This window comes from Chinchilla lanigera, unplaced genomic scaffold, assembly GCF_000276665.1.
Source record: "Chinchilla lanigera isolate Chin_1 unplaced genomic scaffold, ChiLan1.0 scaffold00053, whole genome shotgun sequence".
Lineage (NCBI taxonomy): Eukaryota > Metazoa > Chordata > Mammalia > Rodentia > Chinchillidae > Chinchilla > Chinchilla lanigera.
In genome coordinates, this window is record NW_004955454.1 from 15,927,862 (window position 1) to 15,933,615 (window position 5,754).

The following is a 5,754-nucleotide window of genomic DNA, read 5'->3' on the forward strand; positions in this document are numbered from 1 at the left end:
GCTGTGGGCGGGGCGGCGGCCGTGGGCGGGGCCGGCGCTGCCCTCTCCTGCCTTTCGTCGTGGCGTCGGGTGGTTTTGCGGTTTTCCAACCCCTGCAGGAGGCGGCGAGCGTCTGTCCCCGCCGAAGGGCGCGGAGCCCCGTGTGAATGCTGAAGTGCAATCTCCCTTTGCATCACCACGTGTGGCCTAAACAAAGCCGCCGCGACGGAGTCGCCCCCGCCCCAGACGGCGAGCCGAAGGCGGCGCCACCGCGGCTGTGGTTCGCCCCTGTGGACCGGCCGGGCCGCGACGCGCCCCTCCGCGCTCCTCCGGCAGGCGGGCTGGCGGGCGGCGGGACCCCGCTTGGCCTTTCACCGTGCTGGCTTCTGTGGCTGGCTGAACGGGGATGTATAGGTTGCCCCCTTGCTCCTGCTGTGTGAAGCACCTTCTGTGAAACTGAAAAACATACCTTGACTCTAGGCTTTTAGAATAAAGGAATAATACTTACGCATCTCTCGTAAGTATTATTAAGCCCTGCCCTCCTCTCAGAAGTTCAGCGGGGGAGGAATTGCTTGACAAAATCCACTTGTTTTATTTTATTTATTTTATTTTTTATTTTTTATTTTTTGTTTTTTTGTTTTTTCGGTACCAGGAATCGAACTCACGACGTTACGCTTGCCAGGCAGGCGCTGTGTCGCTGAGCTAAATCCCCAGCCCCTCCACTTGTTTTAAAGATTGTACCGAGATGGTCAGTAGGTCTACCATACATAATCTTTGAGTCAGTAAACGTCCTCCAAATGCACTATACAGACGTATTTAACAGAGAAGTAAGTGCCTTCCTCCATGTCATTGGTCTTAGCAACAAAGACAGTAAGTACTTACTAAATTTTAATGCCTTATTCATAAATTTATCTTCAATCGTAAAAGTCCACATTAAGATGTACAGAATCATTCTCAAATTGTAGAATATTCATATAAAAGCGTATAAATGCAGCCCACTTACTGCGTTGTTAAAAGGCACTGGTTTTAAGATTAACTCTCTCAGAATTGCAAGTGTATAGAATTTGTGAACATCCACTGTAAAGCAAGTTGTAAGCCTGACATTTACGGCTTCCTCAGAGGTCACAGCATCTCTAGAATCTGCCTGTGGTTATACAGGTACAATAAAGGCTATTGACTGTTTGATTTTCCATGCCAGCTATCAATAACAAGCTTAAAAATAAACACAACATGAAATCAAGTAGAAATATGAATCCATGCAACACTTAAGCAACTGACACTGTTCTGCTGAGAGCAATGTCACAATTAAGTAAAACGATCTTTCAAAAGTAATCTGTGTGAAGCTTACAGAGTAGTGATGGATTCTTATCTCAAGGATAAAAGAAAGATCATAGACATAAAGGCTTGAATTCAGCACAACGACTTCAAACTGCATGGTGAGATTGACAAAAAGATCTGAGTTGGGGGGCTGGGGATTTAGCTCAGCGGCACAGCGCCTGCCTGGCAAGCCCAAGGTCGTGAGTTCGATTTCCGGTACCGGAAAAAAACAAAAAACAAAAAACAAAAAACAAAAAAAAAAGATCTGAGTTGGATAGTAGTCATAGAAATATTAAAAGTATCATTGGGAAGTCCGACTAAGGCTTATTAAAACAAATTGAATCATGTTTTTCATGGATGTTGGAAAAGAGTATAGGGCCACGTTCATTGGGACACTCTATGTAACATTAGTTGGACTGCAGAGTGAGGTAAGCTTCAGAGAAAGGGCCTAAGAGTTAAAGAAGAAAATGCCGAGACATAAAAAGAAAGTGAGTTTAAAGATTATAGCTCTGGCTAGGTGTGATAGCACATGCCTGTAGTCCCAGCACTATGGGACGCTGACATAGTGATTTAGGGAGACTCTGTCTCAAAATAATAAGAAAGGTTCTGCAGATATGGCTCAGTGTAAACGCCCTGACTTTAATCCCAAATCATACCAAAAAAAGACACACCGATAAGAGATGTTTTAGTACTCTGATGGTAGTGCTAATTGGTAATAGACATTGACACCACGACATTTCATCACTAAGAGAAACCATGACAGAAAGAAGACAATTACAGATGGAATTTTATTTTTTTTTTTTTGGTTTTTTTTTTTTTTTTTGGTTTTTCTCCGGTACCGGGAACTGAACTCACGACCTTGCACTTGCCAGGCAGGCGCTTTTGCCGCTGAGCTAAATCCCCAGCCCCACAGACGGAATTTTAAAAGAAAAATTTAACAGTGCTAGAGGTCAAAGCCTGATCTACATCCTAATCGTAGCTGTGTTTCAAAATTTCATAGGAATTTGATTAAACAGAATGTACTCTTTTACTAACAAACTGCCAGAAGTTTCGAGAACTGCGTACATACCGACGGAAAGTATATGAAAGTAACCTAAAATAAGAGGTCTGCGAATTTGAGGCAAACTGGTCTTTCAGCCATAAGCTTTCTCTCCGTGTTCCGGCAGCTGAATATTCACTAGTATTTCTTTCCTGTGGATACTGATAGCAACAAGAGTTAACATTCAGTACAGTCTGTCCTAACTGCATTCATCACTTTCCTATCCCTGGGACAAAATACCCAGCACCCGACCAGGTCGCACCTCTAAATGCAGAGACTTCGGCTGATGTTTTAGATCTAAGCCATGACGCCTAACCAGCTCCCACGTGCCTGGTGTGCCGGATCCTTCCCCCTCTCATCACCCAGAGTTTCTGGGTCCACCCCTGGTGTGGTGGATGTGCACCCCCGCTACTCAAACATTATTGCCTCTTCATAGTCACTTTTGCTTATTTCTAACTTCTTTGCCATTGTTATGACTATAAATATATATTAAATAAAATATTATGTAAAATAACAAAATATGATTACAGATATAAAAGAGAAAGTAGCTAGTTGATTGGGAGGAATAAAAAAATTGATAAAAATTTGAACAGATGCTGAAATTGGGCTGTTCTATGAGACTGTGCAAACTTCCAGCCCACTGTGAGGAAACCAGAACTTCTTGTTTCAGGGTTTGCACCGTACATCTGGTTGACCCAAGCATGGGAACCTGAAGCCGTACCCAGAGACTGAGTTTACCGCAAAGGTCTCACCTTGTGTGAAAAGACAGACAGATGAATAGTTTTTATATTCTTTAAGTTCAAAGGTTTAAAGCATCTTTTTTTTCTATTGCTCTCTACTTTGAGATTTCTCAAGTAACTGACCCACCTACTGCATCATGTTGGCACTGCTCCTGCAAATCCCGCCTTTCCTTTGGCTCTCAAGTGTGAAATAAACAATACCAACGTATAAAACAATAGTAGCGTCTTATATCATCTTATATGATGAGCTCATTTCAGTCTGTCTGAGTGGAACAACTTCATTTTTACTTAATCTGTCAGTTGATTTTCTTCTTTTCTTTCCTTAAACAATGCATTGCAGGAGGGCAATAGAATTAAGAAAAGTCTAGCTGAACCCCTGTTAAAAGCGCTTCTATTATCTGTCTGAAAAAAAAAATTTATGCTAGCTTTTATATTTAAAATATAAAATTTCCAGAGGGCTGGGGATTTAGCTGATTGGCACAGTGCCTGCCTCCAAGTGCAAGGTCATGAGTTCGATTCCTGGTAGCCAAAGAAAAACAAAAAAAACAAAAACAAAAACAAAAACAAAAAAATGAAATATAAAATTTCCAAAAATGATATTACTTGTACATTCTTCCTTTAAGTATGTCTATCTGATAGAAACAATCAATAATACAGGATTGGATTTTGCCATTCATTTTTTTATCCTAAACAGGTAATACAATTCTGGAACAAAAGCTTTCCATATTAAGATTGTAGAAAATCTGCATCTAAAACATGATCGACACCTGTTGCTGACGCTGTTTGCTCTCAATATTCATAAACACCTTCATTTATGTAAAGAATTGTGCTAGTAAGAATAAATTCTTACTAAGTAGAGGCAGTACTGTAAGTATATACGATAAAAACTGGGTATCATTTTAACCCTTTAAAACTGTATTCATTCTAATCCATATGCATGACATACCTTCATATCCTCTGACCTAACTCAGATCCTTTGCCTAGATTAAGAATTCAGTGAATATCTATGAAACTGGACTATAAAACTACTTTTAATGACATATTGTCCATTGTGTAAAGTCTACCTATATTTACTTTTGAGGTAGTAATGTCAAATACATTCTGGTGTGGTGGCCAACAGTATGAAGGCTGAAGCAGGAGGAACAAAAATACAGGCCTAGCATAGTCTGTACGGTGAGATATTGTCTGAAAAAAACAGCAGGGTGTGTGTGTGTGTCAAATATGTACTTTAATTAAACTCAATGCTTGGCAAAGCAGCCATTCAGTAATGTGAAATTTTCCACATTACTTTCTAGGTCACCTGAGTTTATATTACATATTGTGGCCATCTGAAAGTTCAGGTGAAATTATTACCATTTTAAAACTTTATTTAGGTTAAGAATGTATGATGAGGTCTCTAAAATTTTCCTGTTCTCCAAAGGTAGTATTTGAATGTGTTTATTAGTCATGATTAAAATACATCCTCTGAAAGGGAAAAGCTGTACTAGAGAAATTGTTCTTTTTAAAACTTTGTTCTTTTGAAACTGCCTGGCTCTGCGACTGCTCATCATTACTCTACCCTTGTGACCGATGATCTCACCTGCTAGCTAATCAGAAGAACTGCCAGGCTGTGTGTCTTGCCTTTGTACCCCTTTGCACCTCCTGCTTGTGCATCACGACAAAGCCCTAGACCACCAGAGATCGGGGCCTGCTGTTCTGAGAATGATCCCGATCAGTGCCCGTCGACGTAAAATAAATCTGCCTCCAAATCCTGGGTGTCATTTCGCTGCTTCTGCTTGCCCTGCATTCTGTGGATTTATGCTTGTGATCTGTACTATATACGACCACCCAACGTAATGCATATACTGCTATTTGGATAGGATGCAGGTCCTGTTACACAAAATGTAAGAACACAATTTAGTCGTCAAGCCATAGCCATGTGTCCTTAATTTGTTGGCAATGAAAAGAGGTAAAAAGAAATTCTACACGTAGAAATGAAAAACAAAACCTTCACTAGACGCTACTTATTTTTACTCCCAGAACTATTCTTACGTGCTTTTTTTTTTTTTTTTTTTTTTTTTTGGTTTTTCTCCGGTACCGGGAACCGAACTCATGACCTTGCACTTGCCAGGCAGGTGCTTTTGCCGCTGAGCTAAATCCCCAGCCCCCTTACGTGCTTTTAAGCCATCTAATGGGTCTCATGATTGGGGCCCTGGGGGGAGACAGTTCCCTGTGAGTTTCTCATGCTACTGTACGTTAGAATAGGGAGGGGCTGACTATTTAAGGATGGTGTCTTTTCAAGGATATTTGTACAACAAACAGCCTTACAAGACAGAGATCATATCTCCTTCCAGAGGAAATTAGTTTTTTTTTAAATTATGATATAGATAATGGCTCCTTCTGAGGCAAAGGTTACACAGGTCTATTCAGTGTTTCCAAGCTTAAAGGTCCTGTCGGGGAATACATATCTGTAGGAGTTGAGACCTCCTAGTGGAAATTGGGGCTCGAAGAATCAATGCAAATATTGGCAGTGTGAACGCCACAGTTGCCCTGTCTCTGAGCCTAGGGTCTCATGGCCTCTGCCCTTGCTATGAAGCTAGCAGGCTCCCCTGTTCGCTGTTAGTAGGATGAAATCTCAGACCTTCCACAGCTCTTGGCAGTGGTAATCCCCACCTTTTGGAAAATACTTGTATAGTCTTT